The sequence below is a fragment of the Protopterus annectens genome, chromosome 7.part0, assembly GCF_019279795.1.
Source record: "Protopterus annectens isolate FY-2018-M chromosome 7.part0, PAN1.0, whole genome shotgun sequence".
NCBI lineage: Eukaryota > Metazoa > Chordata > Ceratodontiformes > Protopteridae > Protopterus > Protopterus annectens.
In genome coordinates, this window is record NC_056739.1 from 1,580,049,844 (window position 1) to 1,580,071,943 (window position 22,100).

Genomic DNA, 22,100 nt, shown 5'->3' on the forward strand with positions numbered 1-22,100 from the left:
ATTCTGCATAGGGGGTATGAATGAGTGCCTCCCTGTTTGTTGATGTACCACATGAATGTGGTGTTGTCTGTCCTTATCATCAACTGGCCCTCTTTGAGAAATGGTTTGAACTTTTGGATTGCCAGTTTTACTGCCAGCATTTCTTTTAGATTGATGTGCAGGTGAAGTTGATCCTGTGTCCACAATCCTTGCACGCATTTGTCCAGCATGTGGGCCCACCATCCTAGGTCTGAAGCGTCTGTTGTGATGGTCTGGCTTGGTTGACATCTGCGAAAGGGTAGGCCTGGGTTTGACTGGCATGCCTGAGCCCACCATAGGAACTCCTGTTTTAAGCATGGAATTAGTGGGATTTCTGTTTCTAGACTGTGTCTGTGTTGGGACCATAAATTCTTTAGGTACCACTGTAGTTTCCTCATATGTAGTCTGGCAAATGGGACCAAGATTATGCATGATGCCATGAAGCCCAAGGCCTGCAGAACTTTTCTTGCTGTTAACTTGTTCAGTTTTGTTAGTGCCAAGAAGTAAAGAGGAAGTTCTTTTGTTTTTCTGTAGTCAGGAATGCCATTTGTTGTACTGTGTCCAATTCCGCCAAGAATGTCCTTGTTTGGGATGGTATCAGCCTTGACTTTTGTAAATTGACTGTGTATCCCAGTCCTTGTAGCAAGTAAATGACCCTTTGTAAATCTGTTGTCAGCTTGCTTTTGTTGTCCCCTTGTAGTAGGCAGTCGTCCAGGTATGGGTAAATTTGAATTCCCTGTAGTCTGCAATGGGCGATTACTGATGCCAGGCATTTTGTGAATACTCTGGGCGCAGTAGATAAGCCAAAGGGCAATGCTGAGAATTGATAGTGCTCTGATCCTGCAAGAAATCCGAGGTATCTTCTGCAGATTGGTCGAATGGGGACGTGCAGGTATGCCTCCTTGAGATCTAGAGTTACCAGCCAAGACTCCTTGCCCAGCATGGGAAGAAGTTGCTGTAGGGTCAGCATTTTGAATTTTGGGACAATGATGTATGTATTTAAGGTGGACAGGTCGAGGATTGGTCTCCAAGTTTTTTCCTTTCTTGGAACTAGGAATAGTCTGGAGTAGAACCCCTTTCCTTGTTCTGCTGTTGGCACTCTTTCCACAGCTCTCATGTTTGCTAACTCCATTATCTGGCGTAGAGCCTCTGTTTTTTGATTTGGAGGTAGATTTGGCATTCCTCTTTTGACTGGTAAAGTGTGGAAGTGAAACCGGTAACCTTGATCTATGGTTTGTAAAATCCACTTGTCTTTTGTTATGTAGTGCCAGTTCTTTGAAAATAAGGTTAACTTTCCGCCTAGAGGAGCTGCTATTTGTTCCCTGGTAGGCGGATTTAGGATTAAGTCACTGTGGTTGTGCTGATGTAGTGGCAGTGGCTGTGTCTGTGCCTCTGTTGTTACCTTGCCACTGTCGCCCTCTGTAGGCACCTCCTCTGGATTGGTTTCTGCCTCTGGAACGCCTATTCCTGCCCCTTTGAAATTTTGTGGAGTCAGGAAAGGACCAATTTTGGCAGGCCAGTTCCTGCTAAACCTTGGGGTTGAACCTGCAAGAAATCTTTAACAGTTTGAACAGATTTTGCCTTTTCTTCCATTTTCTTCATAACCTGCTGGGCAGGTGTACCAAACAAACTTGTCTTGTCCATAGGAGCATCTAGCAACTTAGCTTTAACATGATCCGTAAAGCTTGTTCCTTTAGCCATGCATGCCTTCTTATCACTGTGCCTGTCATGGCTGATCTAAATGAAGCCTCCAGTGCATCATAGCCACATTTTAAGGAATGGTTGCTAACCTGTTGTATGTTATTTACCATCTCTAATACATATTTCTTATCAAGAGATTCATCAGTGGTTAGTTTTTAGTTAACTGATCAAGCATAAACTCTTGGTATTGTATCATGTGAAACTGACAGTTTAAAGCTCTAGCTGAGAGAGTAGCTGAAGTGTAGACCTTTTACCCCATCTGTCTAGTGACCTTGCTTCCCTTTCAGAAGGAATAGGGTTTTAGCTGTGGTCGCGGCTACTGCCTTGGGACCCTGGGATATAGTTTCTGGGTCTGCAGGTGGGGCCTTGTAAAGGTGGTGATGAGTATCTGGCACCCTGTAAAATCTGTCTGGTTTGGCAGGGGCTGGGGTAAAGAATCTGGAGCGGAGCAAACATCATTGAAAGCATCATCCACCACAGAGAGAACAGGAGGTATAGCTAAGGGCCTGTGCTGTGGGAGGTGCAGAAAGGTCCTAAGTCTGTTTCTGGAGTCTGAAAAATCCTGTTGCTGCCATTGGAACTGTTCTCGCATGGCATGCAAGGTTTCCCCAAAGGAGAATTCTTCTGGTGGGGAAGCAGCTGGAATGGATTCTTCAGCATCAGAATCTTCAAAATTGGAGAAGGGAGCCTCAGGCTGGTCAGTTATGTCTGATTCATCAGCAGAATCATCAGAAGACACTGGCTCAGCGGGCTCTGCCCTAGGTCTCTTCTCTGGGGGCTGAGAGGCCCTGTCTGGGTGAGATTGAGATCCTCTAATTAAAGAAATTAAATCTTCTGCCAAAGAAAGGATTTGAGAACTAGAAGAGGGCCTGGATGTGGGGGGTTTAACAGGCACTGATTTAGTAGTCTTGGCTGCTTTAGCCCTGGCGAAGGCCTTAATGGACATGGCAGCTGGAGGCCTAGCAGCACCACGTGCTGGGGTAGAGACATCCAAGGGATGGTGTCTGATAAGTCAACCACCGTAGTGGGTAAAATTTCTGAGGTCGATTCAAGAGTTGTAGCAGGGGCCTCAGTTGTAAGAATAGGTTCAGCTGTACTTTGAGCAGTTTTCTCGGTTTCAGCCAAAACCGAGACACTCGCGGTTTGCTTTACCGTGGTTTCGGCCGAAACCGCGGACCGCGAGTGTCGGTCTTTATCTTTGCGTTTTTTGGGGGTAGTCGGAGGATCCGACGGCATAATGTACGCAAAATCAGAACCGAAAAACTGTTCTGCAAACTCCGACCGACGCCTAAGCGTTCGTCGGTTGAAAGAGGCACAGGCCGAACAGGCTGCTACGTCGTGGGCTGGGCCTAAACAAGGCAGACAGTAAGAGTGGAAATCTTTATGAGGTATTTGTTTCCCACAGGTTAAACAATTGTTAACTTTTTCTGACATCGGCTGAGGCAAGAAAGAGTCCCCAACGGGGTACTTAGCTTTAGAAGTCTTCGAAGTAGTATTCGGTAGAAGTAATCTCTGGATCCGACCGACCGGCACTTGCGAACAGCTTCTGCTTCGGGCGCCACGCGGCAAGAAAGACTGGGGAAAATGGCGGCGGCTGATGCTTTTATACCCGAAGACCAACAGAGATGACGTCGGGTGGAGTGCGACATCAGCCGAAGCCGGACCCGGACTTTGGAATCCGGCCGACTGCAGGGCTGCCTGACGACAGGACAACCCACTTGTTATGACTGCAGATGCATCCATGAAGGACATCATAGTACAGTTGTGTACACTTACCATAAATGTAGATGTTTGAGTGTATTCACTGTTGCAGTCCTGGTTACCCTCCCTCCAGCCCCCTTTCTTCTTTTGGCTATACCTCTACTCTCCCTTACTATGCTCAAAAAGCTTTTTGGTGTATTTGCTTTTTTGTTGGAGGTATGTCCTTGTAATTATAGATTTAATTGCTTCCCATTAGGGGGGCACCTGACATCTGGGGAAAGAAAAACTGATGTAATGGTTTCAGCTGCATGTTTTATACCCCTGACGACCTGACGTCATGGAAGAAGAGACAGCATCTGACGCAGGACCCAAGACTTTGTTAATCAGGCCGACTGAGGGCTACTGCAAGCAGATAACCCAAATGTAATGATTGCAACAGTGAAACACGAAGAACATCTTCCTCGCAGTGAGGTGACTTTTGGAAGCCAGCTTTGTAAAACAGAGAGGCAGGAAGCTCTGTTTCTCTGGGGATAGGAAGACTATTTGGGATGCTGTGTCCAGCAATGCCGCCAAGAAAATAATCTCCATGGAGGGTGTTTGCCTTGATTTCTTCTTGCTGATGGTGTACCCTAAGGAGGTTAGGAGGGTTTTGATAAAGAGGAGGCCCTCGAGGAGCTTTTCTTTACACTCTGCCTGAATTAGGCAGTTGTCCAGATAAGGTTAAATTTGTATATTTTTCTGTCTGCAGAAGGCTATGGCCAGGGCTAAGCATTTGGTGAGTACCGTGGGAGCAGTAGATAAGCCAAAGGGTAGCGCAGAGAACTGAAAGTGTTGGGAGCCTGCTCTGAAGCGAAGGAATTTTCTGCAGGATTCCCTTATGGGGATGTGGCGGTAGGCATCTTTTAGATCTAGGGTAACTAACCAAGCATTTTTTGTCAGCATGCGCAGCAGCTGCAGCAAAGCTAGCATTTTGAATTTGGGACCACCAGGAAGGTGTTCAGAATGGATAGATCCAGGATGGGGTGCCAAGTGCCCTCTTTTCTGGGAATAAGGAATAGTCTGGAATAAAAGCCTTTGCCTGTTTGATCTGAAGGGACACATTCTACTGGCCCTTGGGATATGAGAGTTTGGACTTGTTTCAACGTCTCTGCCCACTGATTTGGAGGTAGGTCCGGGTACCCTCTTGGAACTGGGAGTTCGTTGGAGACGACTTTGCATCCCTAAAAAATTATCTTTAAGACACATTGGTCCTTTGTTACAGAAAGTCAGTTCTCTTTGTAGAGGGACAGCCCTCCTCCTAGTTTTGGTGAGTGAAGAGAGGGCAGAGGGAGGAGAGGGAGTCATTGAGAGCTTTTGCCATACAGGGATGGCTTAGAACTCCTTGCCTTTGGAGTAGAAGTGGTTCACTGTTTGGTTCTCTGCTGTCCCTGGGATATCAGTCTGGATGGTCTGTCCCTGCGGGGCTTACCTTGGCCTTGTCTGCTAAGTGCAGGAAAGGATCAGTGTTTTGAAGGAAAATTCATGTTGAACTTAGGAGGTTGTACCTGAAGGAAATATTTTACTGTTTGCATAGATTTTGCTTTGTCTTCCATATTTTTAAGCACCTCTTCTGCTTTTTCTCCAAACAAGCGGTCCTTACCCAATGGTGCATCAAGTAATTTAGATTTGACATGATCAGGGAGAGATTGTACCTTCAACCATGCATGTCTTCTAATGACAGATCCTGACACTGCTGCCCTGCTTGAGGCTTCTAGGGTGTCATATCCACAATGTAAAGTGTGTTTAGCCACTTGACAAGTAGAGTGCAGTAAATCTGCTAGCAGCTCTTTCAAATTGGCACAGACAGGAAAGGAAAAAAAAATTGTTTTAATAGTTCCAAAGTGTGTTGTTGATATTTTAACATGTGGAACTGACAGTTTAGTACTCTGATAGCTAAGGTTGCAGAGGTGTACTTTTTTACCCCATATGTCCAGAGCTCTGAGTCCTTATCAGAAGGATTAGGATTCTTTGCAGAACTAGCCTTAGCTCCTTTTGGTTCCTGTGTAATGACATCTGGGTCTGCACTCTGTAGTACCTGTCAGGTTTTCTGGGAGCAGGCGGGAGGGTGGCAGGAGTTAAGCTAGATTCATGGAAGACATCATCAATCACCTCTAAGATAGGGGGGATGGCCAAGGGCCTGTGCTGGGGCGGTCTAGAAACCCTGTTAGTTTTTTCTTAGACTGAGGGAAGTCCCGAGATTCCCAGTGGAAATGTTCCCTGAGGGTGTGAAAGGTTTCCCCAAAGGAAAGATCTTCTGGTGGGGAGGCAGAAAGTACAGTTGTGTACACTTACCATAAATGTAGATATTAGAGTGTATTCACTGTTGCAGTCATTACACTTCGCTTATCCTGCTGGCAGGCTACCCTCAGTCGGCCTGAATTCCAAAGTCTAGGTCCGGCGTCAGTTGCTGTCGCCTCTTCCCTGACATCAGTGCGCCAGGGGTATAAAAGATGCAGCCTACGCCATTTTCTTCGGATTTTCTTGCCCCAGATGTCAGGTACCCCCAAAAAGGTAGGCTAAAAATATGCCAATAAAACATGCATGTACCAAAATATATTATACCTTCATCTACAAGCAAATACACAACATAGGTTGCATAGATTAGAGAAGTGCAGATAAGTTTCAGCAAAGATATGGGGGATGGAGGGTGGGTAACCTGGACTGCAACAGTGAATACACTCGAACATCTACATTTATGGTAAGTGTACACAACTGTACTATGTTCTTCGTGTTTCACTGTTGCAGTCATTACACTTGGGTTGAATCCCAAAGCTATGGTTGGGAGGCTGGAGCTAAATATTAGGAGCGGCTATGAGGCCCTGCAAAACTGCAGTGGCAAAGCCTGTCCTGGATTTAGAGTAAAGTGGTAAATGATAGTGCTTTGTAAAGGTGTGCACTGAACTCCAGGTAGCAGCCTCTAAAATGTCTTTGGTTGATACTCCCCTGAGGAAGGCTGCTGAACTGGCTGTTTCTCTGGTTGAATGAGGCCTAATGCCCTTAGGCACTGGCTTGCATGTTGTGAACAGCAGAAACTTATGCAGTGGCCTATCCACTTTGAAAGAGTCTGCTTTGAGATAGCCTTTCCTTGTGATCTTGCAGCATATGCCACTAGGAGTTGCTGTGTCTTTCTGAAAGCTTTGGTTCTGTTCAAGTAGAAGCGTAGCTGTCTGTGTTATGTCCAAAGAATGCAGAATTCTCTCCCCCTTATTCTGTGGGTTTGGATAAAACGTAGGCAGATGAATAGTTTGGTTAAGGGCCACACTGGACACTACCTTAGGCATAAATGTTGGGTTTGTCCTCTGAGAAACCCCGTCTGGATAAAAAAAAATGATAAAAGGTTCCATAGCCTGTAGCTCTGAGACTCGTCTTGCAAAAGTTATTGCTAGGAGCAGAGCTGTTTTCCAAGATAAAAACTTTACATCAGCTGTAGCGGCTGGCTCAAAAGGAGGCAGGGTGAGTTTTTCCAAGACATAATTGAGGTCCCATGCAGGTATTGGTGATCTCCTTGGAGGCCTTAAGTTTGTGACTACTCTGAGGTACTGCCTTAACAAAGGATGAGAAAAGATTGGTGGCTCTGTATTGTAATAAGCCAAAATGGCAGCGGCATGAATTTTAATTGATGAAAAAGATAGGCCTTTGTCCAGCATCTCAGTTAAGTATTGCAAAATCTGAGGAATATTTGGTATAGGTGTGTCAATTCCTTGTGCCTGGCTCCAAGCACAGAATTTCTTCCATTTTCCAGCATAAGATTTTCTGGTACTAGGCCTTCTCGCCTCCAAAATGACACCCATCACAGCTTTAGTGAGAGGTGCGTTTTGTATGACTACATTATCCGTCATGCTGCCAGATTTAAGGTCTTTAGTTGGCTGTGCAGGAACTGATTGTTTTGTTGGGACAGTAGATGAGGAACTTGAGGCAAGGTCCAAGCCGGGCACTGAGACAAGTTCCTTAGGATTGGATACCAGTACTGGCGGGGCCAGTCTGGGCCAATCAGTATCATCTTTGGTTTCTCTTGTCTGACCTTTAGGAGTACCTTGGGGAGGAGAGGCAGTGGAGGAAAGGCATATACTGCTAAGCTTTTCCAGCTGAAAGACAGAGCGTCCACTTTCCATACTTGTCTGTGATAAGTCCTTGTGCAGAATCTTTTGAGTTGGTAGTTGTGAGGACAGGCAAATAGATCTATATGCGGGCATCCCCATTTCCTTGGTATCATGCTGAAGACTTGTGGACCCAATTTCCACTCGTGGGGTTCCATGAGGTTTCTGCTTAGTTCGTCTGCCAGAGCATTTATCTTTCCTGGCAGGAATTGTGCCTGCAGATGTACTTGGTAAGTCAATGCTGTGTCCCACAAAGTCATGATTAGTCTGCAAAGGGGGTAAGAATGAGTGCCTCCCTGCTTGTTTATATACCACATGACCGTGGTGTTGTCTGTCTATCAGTAATTGTCCCGGATGAAGTAGGTCCTTGAAGGCTGTCAGGGCATTCTGAACAGCTAGCATCTCTTTTTGATTGATATGTAGATGCATTTGATTTGTGGACCATGTGCCTTGAATACATTTTCCTGCCATGTGGGCTCCCCAGGCATAATCTGATGCATCCGTTTTGTTAATGTCTGGCTGGCTGGGGGTAAAGTGAATTGCTGTCTCTTGTTCTGGTGACAAGCCTTCGCCCACCATTGAAACTCCTGTTTCAGGCAGGGAATGAGGGTAATTATTGTTTCCAGGCTGTGGCAATGTTGAGTCCAAACACTTTTTAGGTACCATTGAAGTTTCCTCATATGCAGTCTTGCATATGGAATTAGTAGAATGCATGATGCCATGAAGCCCAAAGCTTGCAGAATTTTTCTTGCAGATAACTGGGCCTTTGTTGCCAACAGGTTGAAGTAGGTAGTCAGTTGTCTTTGTTTGTCTGGCGTGAGAGAAGTCATCTGGGCAGTTGTATTTAAGCTTGCACCCAGGAATATTATCTCTTGAGAGGGTACTAGTTTTAATTTCTTTTTGTTGACTGTGTACCCTAGGCCTGTTAGAAATCTCTTTACAAACGCCAGATGCTACAGTAGAATGTCCTTGTTCTCTGCTTGAATGAGGCAGTCATCCAAGTAAGGATATATTTGTATTTCTCTTTGTCTGCAGAATGCAATTACTGGTGCCAGGCACTTTGTGAAGACCCTGGGCACAGCAGATAAGCCAAAGGGAAGTGCAGATAATTGGTAGTGCATTGAGCCAGCTTTGAATCTGAGGTATCTTCTGCATGTTTGTCTAATTGGGACATGCAGGTATGCCTCTTTGAGGTCTAAAGTCACAAGCCAAGCCTTCTTGCCCAGCATGGGCAAAAGCTGCTGTAGTCAACATTTTGAATTTTGGTAAATCCAGATATGTGTTTAAAATAGATAGGTCCAGTATTAGTCCCCAGGTCTTGTCCTTCCTAGGTACCAAGAACAGTCTTGAATAAAATCCTTGTCCCTGCTCTTGCTCTGGCACTTGTTGGATGGCCCTCATGTCCATGAGGGATGAGACTTGCTTTTATGCCTCTGCCCATTGATGTTTTGGCAGGTCTGGCCAACCGTTTGCCCTTGGCAGGGTATGGAAGTGAAACTTGTAGCCTTGTGACACTATGTCTAGGTCCCATTTGTCCTGGGTTATTATGTGCCAATTTTGAGAAAAAAGTGCTAGTTTTCCCCCTAAAGGTGCTACCAGAAGATAAGTGCTTGGTGCAGGCAGGGAGAAGTCATTGGGACTGTTTCCTATACGGCTGTGATTTGTCTTCTCCACTTTTGCAGGTAGAAGCACCCCATTTAGACCTGTACGAATCTTGGGGCTGGGATCTGCCTCTTGGGCATCTGTATCTGCCCCTTTGTAGTCTGTCTAACACTGGAAAGGACCAATTCTTTGCATGCCAGTGTCGGCTAAATCTAGGAGGTTGTACCTGTAAGAAATCCTTAACAGTCTGTATAGATTTAGCTTTGTCCTCCATTTTCTTTAACACCTCTTCTGCTTTAACACCAAACAAGATATCATGCTGTAATGGAGCATCTAATAATTTTGCTTTGACATGATCAGGCAGATTTTGTTCCTTTAACCAAGCATGCCTCCTGATGACAGAACCCGTAACAGCAGCCCTGCAAGAGGCCTCCAAAGAATCAAAACCACATTGCAAAGTATGCTTTCCAACTTGTTCAGCTGCATGCAATAAATCCTGCATTTCTTTGTTTTCTGCACATTCAGAATTTATCAACATTTTCTGTTTAAGCAGTGACATAATATATTGCTGATATTTGAGCATATGAAACTGACAATTTAAAGCCCTTATAGCCAAGGTAGCAGAAGTGTAAATCTTTTTTCCCCATCTGTCCAATGCCCTAGAATCCCTGTCTGAGGGGGTAGGGTTTTTTGCAGCGGAAGCCTTGACTCCTTTGGGACCCTGAGAGATAGTTTCTGGGTCAGCAGCAGGGTTTTTGAAAAGGAATTTATGAAAGTAAGGAACCCTGTAGTACCTGTCCGGCTTAACAAGAGCTGGAGGTAAGGAGTCAGGTGTCAGACTGGACTCAGAAAATACATCATCTACAATGTCTAACACAGGTGGAATAGCTAGGGGCCTGTACTGTGGTAGTAAAAGGAAGTCAACGAGCCTTTTCTTAGATTCTGAAAAATCTTGGCTTTCCCAGTGGAAATGCTCCCTCATGGTATGCAAGGTTTCCCCAAAAGAGTAATCCTCAGGAGGAGAGGCTGAAGGGATAGATTCTTCAGCATCAGAATCCTCATAGGGAGGAAGAGAGTATTCCTGATCAGAAGAGGAATCTGATGAAATGGAAACCTGATCAGAAGATTCTGTCTCTTGCCTAGGCCTTTTATCAGGTGGGGGAGGGGAACCACTGATCAAAGTAATTAAGTCTTCGGCCATTTTGAGCATCTGTTTTTTGGGCATGGAGGCCTGTCCATGAGGCTATTGTACTTGTTTCTTTGTCTTTAAAGGTGCTTTAGCCTTTGAAGCTGAAGTCGTTTTTATGTATAATTGAGTAGGTCTGAAAACACCCTCAGAAGCCGATGCTTGCTCAGCGGCTCCAGACCCATCTGAGGGAATTGCCACCGAAGGTCCAATACCTTGAGCTTCCAGCGGCCTACTCGACTCCACGTGGGAGTCGGTAGCAGCCTGCAGGTCTAAAGCAGCGGGTGTCAGGGGCTGCGAAGGTGCCTCACTGAGAACTGGTGAACCGGCGACTGGCTTAGAAGAAGCCTCGTCATCAGTTTTGGACCTCGGATGCCTGTCCTTTTCTTTTTCTTTGCGTTTCTTGTGAATTCCGGTAGTCGGAAGGCTATCCGACGACATTGTATAATTAAATCTTCTGCCAAAATAGTGTAATGCAAAATCGTACCAACACTTAATAGTACGTTGGTTAAATCTAGCACAAAACCGACAACTAGCAACATCGTGGTCAGGGCCTAGGTAAGGAATACAGTAAGAATGAAAGTCCTTATGAGGTATTTGCTTCCCACAAGAAATACAATTATTAACTTTTTCTGACATCGGTCTGGAGCAAGAAAAAAAAGTTTCCCCAACGGGGTACTTAGCTTTTAATGAAGACTTCCGATCTGAAACTCGAACACGAAAATCTCAGGAGTCGGCCGACCGGCACTTGCGAACTTGCTTATGCTTCGGGCACCGTGCAGCAAGAAAGACTGAAGAAAATGGCGTAGGCTGCATCTTTTATACCCCTGGCGCACTGACGTCAGGGAAGAGGCGACAGCAACCGACGCCGGACCTAGACTTTGGAATTCAGGCCGACTGATGGTAGCCTGCCAGCAGGATAACCCAAGTGTAATGACTGCAACAGTGAAACACGAAGGACATGGAATGGATTCCTCTGCATCTGATTCCCCATAGGTAGTAAGAGGTTATTGTTCCTCTTCAAAATTTGAATAATCAGACTCCTCAGAATCCTGTTCTGTCAGTATTTCAGGATAAGGGTCCCTTTTCCTTTTAGAAGGTGCGGCCTGACTACCCCTGATAAGGCTGATAAGATCCTCCATCATTTTAAGCATTTGAGCTTGGGGTGGTGGAACCGGGGTAAAATGGTGGCTAGAGGTAATTTTCTTAGAAGTGGCCTTGCCTCTATGCCTAAGAGTATCCATTGGTCGAAGAGAAACAGCAGTTGGAGGATTCAGAAGTGTGAAAGACTCGCTCGGAAGCCGGTGCCTGCATCGCTGGTCTGGACCCAACCGAGGCAGAGACAACCAAAGGCTCGGAAGTCGAAGATTTCTGCTGCATACCGGGCTCCAAAAGGGTCTCGGTAGAGGCCTGTGAAGGTACTGAATTGGGCATCAGAGGCTGCAAAGGCACCTCACTGAATTCCAGAGAATTGACGGCCTGCTTAGCGGTAGAGTCGTCGGAAGGCTTAGCCTTGTGTGGTCTGTCTCTATCTTTATCCTTACGTTGTTTCGTAATGTCTATGGATTGTTGGCCGACGGATGCCATTTCGGAAAGCTTAGACAGAAGCCGAAAATACCTGGCTAGCAAAAGAGCTCTACGACGAATGGTTCTCGCGTTAATAAAGAGGGCACAGAAAGTACAGTTTTGTACCTACCATAAATGTAGATGTTCGAGTGTTCACACTGCTGCAGTCATTACACTTGGGTTATCCTGCCATCAGGCGGTCCCACAGTTGGTGTTATCCTGCAGTCAGGTGGTCCCGCAGTCAGCCAGAGTTCCAAAGTCTTGGTCTGGCGTCGGTTGCTGTTGCTTCTTCCCTGACGTCAGTGCGCCAGGGGTATACAAGATGCATCCGACGCCATTTTCTCCAGTCTTTCTTGCCGCGTGGTGCCCGAAGCAGAAGCAGTTCGCAAGTGCCGGTCGGCCGACTCCTGAGATTTTCTAAGTTGATTTTCAGATCTGAAGTCTTCAAATAAAGCGAAGTACCCCGTTGGGGAAAATTTTTTCTTCTGACAAATCAGAGCATTGGGATCGGAAAAGATAACGAGTGTTTGGCTGGGACCAGAGAGACTTCAGATACCAGTGAATCTTTCTCATGTAGAATTTTATCAGGGGTATCATGAGAATCATAGAAGCCATGAGATGCAAAATCCTGAAGTATTCCTTCGCAGTGACAAAGTCTTAGTGGAAAACCCTAGAAAAATATCTAGATATAGATATATTTTTTCCTGTAGAAGAAAAGCTCTTTGAACTGTGGTGCCTAGTTGACATTCCAGAACAAAATCCCGTGAGGAGTCAAGAAAGACTTTTGAAAGTTCTCTTGGAATTCCAGCTTGTGTACAAGATCTCTTACCCAAGAAACAGATTCCTGACACTTTGAAAAAGATCTTGCAAAGATAATCAAACCATCTAAATATGAAACAAATGTGGATACCCTATAATGAGCTATAGCTGGAGCCAGATACTATGTGAACACTCCTGGTGCAGTGGACAGTCCTAAGGTTAAGGCACAGATCTGATAATGTGACCTAGACACACAAAAACATAAGAAATGCCTGAAGACAGGCTGAACAGTAACATGACGATAAACATCTTTTAAATCTATTGTTATGAGGAAATGTCAGTAAGAAAAAGAGGTATAACTGATTGCAAACTGACAATTTTGAATTTAGGCACCATTATAAACCAATTTGGGAAAGACCGATTCAGAACCAGTCCCAAAGCATTTACTTTCTTTGCAACTGAAACACCCTTGAATAAAACCCATTTCCTACTTAGGAAGAGGAACCGGTTCTATTACTCCCTGGGACAGCATGGGATGCAGGACAGAAGGAAATGAGAGTGTCTGTTCTGGCAGATGAGGAATTAGCCCCTGGAAAGGAGGAATTTCCTCCCAATGCCATCTGTAACCCTAAAGAATGATCTTCAAAACCCATTTGTCTAAAACTGTTGCCAAAGAGAAAACTGGAGAGTCAGACTTTCTGGAAGAATAAAAAGGGGCTACCAGGATGGAAGCTGAGAACAAAAAGTCTCTTAAACAGTCATTCTGACTTATTGGACCGTCCTTGGTTTGGGAAGTTTCCAGAATTATTCTTGGAACCACATTGCTACTTTTTAAATGTCTGTGTACCCACATTTTGTTGGGACTGTATTTTGTTTCTTAACAAAACTGGACGAGGAGTTAGATAATCCCTTGGAAAATTTGGAAATGGAGGGCTGAACAATCTTAGAGATACTTTCTATATTAGCTTACCCTCTTCATCACACTTTTTGATCACCTTTGCAGCAGAGGGGCCAAGAACTAAACCTCTATCCAAACCAGCATTTAAAATCACACTTTTAACATAATTTTGGAGATTCTGCGAAGACAGTCTTGCAAACCCCCACAAAACAGTACCAATAGTCACAGCTCTTGAAGAAGCATCAACAGAGTCATACACACTGTTTACTATGACTACTGACTTGAACAATAGAGATTAAATTTAAAACAGATTTTTCTACACAAGAAGAAACTGTGGACAAAACATTCCGCATGCTTTCACAATTAATTAGGACAAACCTTAACATACAAGCCTGACAATTCCAAATTCTGAAAAATCAAAGTTGCAGAAAAACGCACGTTTTCCCATACTTACCAATTATCTTCTCCATCCCTATCAAAAATAGTGGTATTGAAATAAAGTATTTAGCAGCAAAAAATTAAAGTTATATCTGCTGGAACGGGTATGGTAAGAGTGTATAAAACTTAAAAGAACGAGGAACTTTATGCATACTGGCTGACTATTAGGAATATTGCAGGCAGTAACACAAACATCTTCCAAAGTTTACAGAAACAGGGGAGTAACTGCATATTCTGGAAATTCCTTCTTTAACAGCTAATAGTATTTTCTGAAAAACTGAGAAACCTCAGTGTTCTCTCACTGAAAACACTGGTACATTCCAGAAATTGTCTCCGAGAAAGGGAACCCCCATAGGAAGAGTCAAACTGAGCTCTCCTCCGAGTCGGAATCACAATTCTGAGGAGAAAATCATGTTATCTTCCCCTTCATTCTCTTGTCCAGATTCAGAATACTGAATCTTTTCAAGAAAGGAGGCATTTCTTTTTTCCAGAATCTGCTTCCCAAGAAGGATCAATAAATACAACTCCATTGAAGGCTATTCAAGTCGAGGCGCTAGAGACAGAAATGTTAAACTACTTTTTGTGGTCACTGGTTTGTCGTATTTGTTGCCCTTTTGGTGTTGTACAAGGATCAATAAATAGCCTGAATTAAACCCTGAGCCACACCAAGTAAAACACTCTTGTCGGAAATTAGTAAATAATAAATACATATTTAGTTTTCAGTTTCTTTTTGAAAGAAAAAAATGGGACCAACAGTGTTACTCACAGCAGCAGTAGCTTACCTAGGGATGTGCACGCCATTCTGCCAAAACATGGAAGCCTTCCTTGTTCCCTCTCCCAGAGCTAACAAGAGTGGCTCTCCCTTGCCCAATGAGGAGACCTCAACAGCTGCAGAGGACGTGGCTAACTCCTGGTCCACAGTGGCTGTAGGAGTTACACCATAGGGATCCAGAGTAAAAAATGAGTGATCTAAGGTACAACTAATGGCCACAGCAGTCACCCACTTGCAGCAGAGGCAAATTGCTAGCCTGCTGTCAAGGCAAAGGCTGTCTGCTTAACTTTTTCTTTTCAGGGCAGGAAGGAGGACTGACAGTGGAACCTACAGATTGTTCAATGGTGAAACCAAAAATGGTGCCCCTTTTCTACGGAATACAAGAAGCAAAAGCCAGTAAAAATAAAAAGCCTTTAAAAGTCACTTTTTTCACAGACAAACACATTAAAAAGCAATATGAAACACTTTATCAAGCCCTACAATCTCTCCAGAGAAAATACATTTTCCAGTTACTTTAAACAACTATTGAACTGACAGGAAAAAACAGCACTCCCATTTACAAGTTCAGTACAGTCTTGTGACAGTCTGTAACATGAACTCCCTTTAAAATTAACTTTCCTGAACAGGAAAGAATCAATTAACAAAATTATTAAAATGAATTTTTTTTTAAGCAAAGGGAACTCACCTGCCCAGCAAAAGAACAGCACAAGCTGACCAGTGATCCTGGGAAGCCTTAGAGAGGTGTACTTTTCAGTGGCATTAAAGCTCTGAGGGGATTGGCACCCAAACTTGTCTTTTATTCAGCTCAGCTTGAGCCATTTGACAGTTTAGGTGTGTGGGATGTCCCATGAAGTTTTGAAAGCTGGCTGTTATATCCTTGGCAAGATACAAACCATATAGCTAAGGCTATCGCAGCAGAGATCAATATGATGAACATCTGTTACTACAAAAAATGCTGAACTGCCAACTCAAAAAATATTGCTCTGTGCACAGTGGGAGGCATGTTCCCCACACCCTGCACTGCAGGAATCTCTGTCCTCTGCACTTCTTACTTAATATAAATATAACCCATTCTTAGGTTGCATAACCAATAGGTAAGTCTGTATACTTCTGCAGAAAAGGTCTTTCACTTAAAAGTAAACTGCACGACAAACAGACAGCAAACAGAAAAATCCTGTGTGAAGGTCAATGTCAGTTTTCTCTTTTACACACCTTCAACTAGATGTAGGGACAACTGCACAAAGAAACCACAACAAAAAGGTGACAGAAAATGACTTGTCTAAGATAACCCGTAAAGGAGGATAACCAAGGGCAAGCCAACCAGTGTAGACAGATTCCTCTGAGCATGCACAGCCTTAACAAGCATCTGTGCAGTCAAAGTTAAAACAGGTCATATGAAAAAAACACAGAGGAAGCTTATCAAAAGGGTCTACTCCATGCACACACTGAGAATACAGTCAAAGACCTCTGACAGTTCTTTAGCAGCCTTATACATCTAGCAAGGAGTTGTTTGCCCCGGCACTAGCATACATTCATATATGCAGTGTGAGTGACAGAGGAAGTTACTAGAAAAACAGTTACTGAGACCCATAAGATGCCTAACTCTCAAACAAACTAGAGAAAAATCACACCAATAACACTCTCATCCTTTATCTAGGAGGCCCAAAAGACCATAAAGGTTAAATTCAAGGGGGGGATTTGTGGCTACCCACCCATACAAGAACAATGATGCAAGTTTTGTGCAAGCTCTGATACATTTTCAAAAAGATGAGGAAAAATATCAACATCAAACATTAGCTCTAAATTAAATACAGAAAAGAAATGGACAACATGTAAAAGACCTCCCACATGTGAGACTGACTCAGTAATCATAATATGGTCCCAAAGGAAGGTTGACAGAAAATATAAAAAGCTGGAGACAAGCAATGACAGTGGTCCAAGTACTAAAAGCATATATTTTAAAAGTCACCTATATTAAGAAAGTACAGCTTAGTGCATGTGCCATAAAGTACAGTTGTGTACACTTACAATAAATGTAGATGTTCAAGAGCATTCACTGTTACAGTCATCACATCTGGGTTATCTGCCTGCAGGTAGCCCTCATTCGGCCTGAATACCGGTCTTTGGATTTCTGCGTCGGAAGCTGTCGCTTCTTCCATGATGTCAGGTCGTCAAGGGTATAAAACATGCAGCCGACGACATTACATCAGTTTTCCTTGCCCGAGATGTCAGGTGCCCCCACAATAGGAAGCAATTAAGTGGTATGGAACACCCTCAGCAAAAAGCAAATACACATGATACAATATATGCCACAGAAGGAAAGGTAAAAGTCAAGAGAAGTCGGGGCTGGAGGGTAACCAGGACTGCAACAGTGAATACACTTGAATATCTACATTTATGGTAAGTGTATACAATTGTACTATGTTCTTCGTGTTTCACTGTTGTAGTCATCACATTTGGATTGATTCCCAAAGCTAAGGAAGGGAGGAGGTAGTTAAAGAGCATTAGGGCCAGCTATTAAGCCCTGCAAGACTGCTGTGGCAAATCCAGCTCTGGATTTAGAAAAGACAGGCATGTGGTAATGCTTGGTGACGTTATGTACAGAGCTCCAGGTAGCAGCTTCCAGGATGTCCCTGGTAGGGATGCCTCTGAGAAATGCTATAGAGGTAGATGCAGCCCTGGTAGAATGTGATCTTTTCCCCTGTGGGGTAGGTTTTGCATGGTGCTTGTAGCAGAAATTAATGCAATGGGCTATCCATCTGGAAATGGTTTGCTTTGAAATGGCCTTCCCCTCTGCCCCTGCAGCAAAGCAAACTAGCAGCTGCTCAGATTTTCTGAGAGGCTTAGTCCTGTCCAAATAAAATCTAAGTTGTCTATGCACGTCCAGAGAGTGCAGTATTCGTTCCCCTTTGTTTTGTGTATTAGGGAAAAAAGTAGGCAAATGAATTAACTGATTTAGGACCACACCAGAAACCACCTTGGGCATAAAGGAAGGGTTAGTCCTGAGGGAAACCCTGTCCGCATGGAAGATAATGAAGGGTTCCCACTGCCATGAAGGCCTGTAATTCAGACACCCTTCTTGCTGAAGTGATGGCTAGAAGGAAGGCTGTTTTCCAAGAAAGGAACTTCAACTCTGCTGTTGCAGCTGGCTCAAAGGGGGGAAGAGTGAGCTTTTCCAATATAAAGTTAAGGTCCCAGGCTGGAGTGGGAGCTCTCCTGGGGTGTCTTACATTTTTGGACCCTCTAAGGAATTGTTTTAGCAAGGGGTGAGAGAAAAGGGGTGGCTCAGTATTATAATATGCTGAAATGGCAGATGCATGAATTTTAATTGACGAGAAGGATAAGCCCTTGTGGAGCATTTCTGTTAAGTACTCTAGAATATGAGGTAAGCTGGGCACCGTTGTGCCCATCTCCTGAGCCTGGCTCCAGGAACAGTATCTTTTCCACTTTTCAGCATAGGATTTTCTAGTACTAGGTCTCCTTGCCTCCAGAATGACATCCAGCACCTGTTTACTGAGGGATGCTAGAGGAGAGCTCAAGGAATTAGCCAGGCTGCAAGGTTCAGGGTTTGAAGCTGAGATTGCAGAATCTGGCCCTTCTGCTGGGACAGCAGGGAAGGGGGTCTGAGGTAGGTGCCATGGTTGCAGCAGTGTCATACTGCGTAAGAGGGGGTACCAGTGCTGGTGTGGCCAGTCTGGTGCAATCAGTAGTGTCCTTGGCTTGTCCTGTTTGATCTTTAGTAGAACCTTCAAGAGGAGAGGCAGAGGGGGAAAGGCAAAAACCGAGAGGCTTTCCCAGGTAAAGGACAGGGCATCCACTTTCCAAGCTTGACTGTGGGGAGTTCTTGTGCAGAATTTGTTCAATTGGTAGTTCTGAGGGGAGGCAAACAGGTCTACCTCTGGAGTCCCCCATTTGTTCCTCAAGAGGTCGAATATTTTGGGTTCTAGTTTCCATTCCTGTGGGTTCATGAGATTTCTGCTTAAGTCGTCTGCCAGTGAATTTAATTTGCCTGGCAGGAATTGTGCTTGTAGGTGTACTTGGTAGCTCAAAGCTGTGTTCCACAGAGCCATGGCTAGTCTACAGAGAGGGTAGGAGTGGGTTCCCCCCTGCTTGTTTATGTACCACATAACTGTGGTGTTTGTCTGTCTTTACCAATAGTTGTCCTGGAAGAGTACGGTCTTTGAAGGCTGTCAGAGCATTCTGTACAGCTAAAATTTATTTTTGATTGATATGCAGGTGCATCTGTCTCAGGATCCATTTGCCCTGAATGCACTGCACTGCCATGTGAGCCCCCCCATGCATAGTCTGATGCATCTGTTGTTAGGGTTTGGGTGGCAGGGGGTAGAGTGAAAGGGAGTCCCTTGTTGTGGTAGCAGGCCCCTGTCCACCAAAGGAACTCTGTCCTTAGACAAGGAATGATAGGAATCATTGTTTCCAGGTCCTGAGAATGTTGGCACTATAGGCTTTTTAGATACCATTGGAGTTTCCTCATATGCAGTCTTGCATATGGAATTAGCAGAATGCAAGAGGCCATGAACCCCAGAGCTTGCAGTATTTTCCTTGCAGATAGCTGGGTTTTTGTGGCCAATAGTTTGAAGTAGGTTGTCAAATAAACTTGTTTCTCCGGAGGAAGGAATGCCATCTGGGAAGTTGTGTTCAAGCTTGCTCCCAGGAATACAATCTGTTGGCAGGGTACTAGGTGAGATTTATTTTCGTTGATGGTGTACCCCAGTGACGTAAGAAGTTTTTTTTACGAATGCCAGGTGTCGTAATAGCAAGTCCTGGCTTTCTGCCTGAATCTGACAATCATCCAAGTATGGGTAAATTTGAATATTTCTCTGCCTGCAAAATGCAATGACTGGAGCTAGACACTTTGTGAACACCCTGGGCGCAGCAGATAAGCCAAAGGGAAGTGCAAAGAACTAAAAGTGCATGGAGCCCGCCCTGAAACGTAGGTATTGCCGGCAGGATCCTCTTACTGGGATGTGCAGGTAAGCTTCCTTTAAGTCTACGGTTGCCAGACAGGCATCCTTGGCTAGCACAGGAAGAAGATGTTGAAGAGTTAGCATTTTGAATTTTGGAACCACCAGAAAGGTGTTGAGAATAGAGAGGTCCAGGATAGGATGCCAGGAGTTGTCTTTTCTAAACACCAGAAAAAGTCTTGAATAAAAACCTTGTCCCCTTTGTTCTCATGGGACAGGTTGAATAGCCCTGACACTGAGAAGAGAGAGAACCTGCTGTTGGGCCTCTGCCCATTGATTTAGGGGGAGGTCTGGCCAACCATTTGGGGTTGATAGTGTGTGGAAGTGGAATCGGTATCCTTGGGAAACTATGTTAAAAACCCATTTGTCTTGGGTAATGAGTTCCCAGTTTTTTGCATGCAGGGTGAGCTTTCCTCCTAAGGGAGCAGATAGTTGAGCAGGGCTTGGAAGGGTTAAGGTTAAGTCATTGTGCCATTTTTCCGTAGGGGGGTAGCTTACTACTCCCTGCTTTGGAAGTGGGAGCCCCCCACTGCTTAGATCTGTGCTTAGCCTGAGACTGTAGTTTTGGTGGTCTGCTGCTCCTGGGTTTGGACTGAGAAGGCCTGGAAGGGACTGGAAAAGACCAGTTCTTTGAAGGCCAATGCCTGCTGGATCTGGGAGGCTGTACTTGTAGGAAATCTTTAACAGTTTGTACAGATTTAGCTTTTTCCTCCATCCTGTTGAGGACGAATTCTGCTTTGTTGCCAAAAAAGCGGTCTTGGTTTAAGGGAGCATCCAGTAATTTAGCTTTAACATGACCTGGCAAGGTTTGTTCCTTAAGCCAAGCTTGCCTTCTAAGTACAGACCCAGTGACAGCAGCCCTGCAAGATGCTTCTAAAGCATCAAAACCACATTGCAAAGTATGTTTGCCAACTTGTTCTGCAGAATGCATTAAATCTTGCAAGTCTTTGTGTTCGGCACAGTCAGGAATCAGCATAATTTCCTGTTTAAGTAGTCCCATAATATGCTGCTGATACTTTTAACATATGAAACTGGCAGTTAAAAGCCCTAATGGCCAAAGAAGTGTATACCTTCTTACCCCGTCTGTCTAAGGCTCTAGAATCTCTATCAGCAGGGGAAAGATTTTTGGCAGAAGTAGCCTTAATGCCTTTTGGTCCTTGAGAAATGGTCTCTGGATCCACAGTAAGATTCTTGAAGAGGAACTTGAGAAAGTCAGGTGCTCTGTAGTACCTGTCAGGTTTTCTGGAAGCAAAGTGTCTGAGGTAAGGCTACATTCCAAGAAAGCATCATCTAAAATGTCCAGAACAGGAGGGATAGCTACAGGCCTGTGTTGAGGCAGGAGTAAGAATTCCCTAAGTCTCTTTTTGGACTCAGAATAGTCATGGCTTTCCCAGTGGAAATGCTCCCCAGGGGTATGCAAGGTTTCACCAAAAGAAAAATCTTCTGGAGGGGAAGCACAGGGAATTGAATCCTCTGCATCAGAATCCTCATAAGTAGATAAGGGCAAATCCTGGTAATCAAAAGGAGCAGAGATATCAGATTCCAGATCAGAAGAATCAGAAAGAAAATCAGTTCTAGGTCTCTTACAGGGGGAAGGCTGGCTTCCCCTAATTAAGGTAATAAGGTCTTCAGTCATTCGAAGCATTTGTTTTTGAGGCATATGGGCCTGAGTCTGCGATTTGGTCGTTGGTTTTCTAGGCGTAGTGCAAGGTTTTGGCCTGAGGAATTCGGTACGTCTGGATGAAAACAATGGCGTCGGTTTAATAAGAATATCTGTAGGCCTGAATACACCCTCAGAAACCGGTGCCTGCACAGCGGCTCCGGACCCATCCAAGGAAGAGACATCCGCAGGTTCCATAGTCAAAGAAGCATCTTGCGGCATACCGGACTCCGAATGGGTCTCAGTAGAGGACTGCGAATCTGTAGTAGTGGGTATCAGGGGCTGCGAAAGCGCCTCACTGAGTACCGGCGGACTGGCGACTAGCTTAACAGAAGTGTCGGCAGTTTTGGACCTATGTGTTCTGTCTCTGTCTTTATCCTTATGTTTTTTCAAAAGATCGGTAGTTGGATGGCTTAACGAAGCCATTTTGGAGTGCAGAGATCGAGCAGGAAAGTATTTGGGCACAAAAAAAGCCTGACGATGAATAGTTTGGACATTGAACAAGGCACAAAACCGACAACAAGGGACGTCGTGGTCTGGGCCTTAATAGGGGATGCAGTAAGACTGAAAATCTCTGTGAGGTATTTGCTTTACACAAGGAAGACAATTGCTAACTTTTACTGACATCGGTTAGAGCAAGAAAAAAGGATCCCCAACCAGGTACTTATCTTTTTTGAAGAC

General features: G+C 44.6%; 1 protein-coding gene across 2 annotated transcripts in view; it reads right to left on the reverse strand.

The window, feature by feature from the left end:
• FAM120A (family with sequence similarity 120A) overlaps positions 1-22,100 on the reverse strand; it is a 3,065,969-nt gene that overhangs the window by 218,111 nt on the left and 2,825,758 nt on the right. The gene's annotated exons all lie outside the window — the stretch shown is intronic.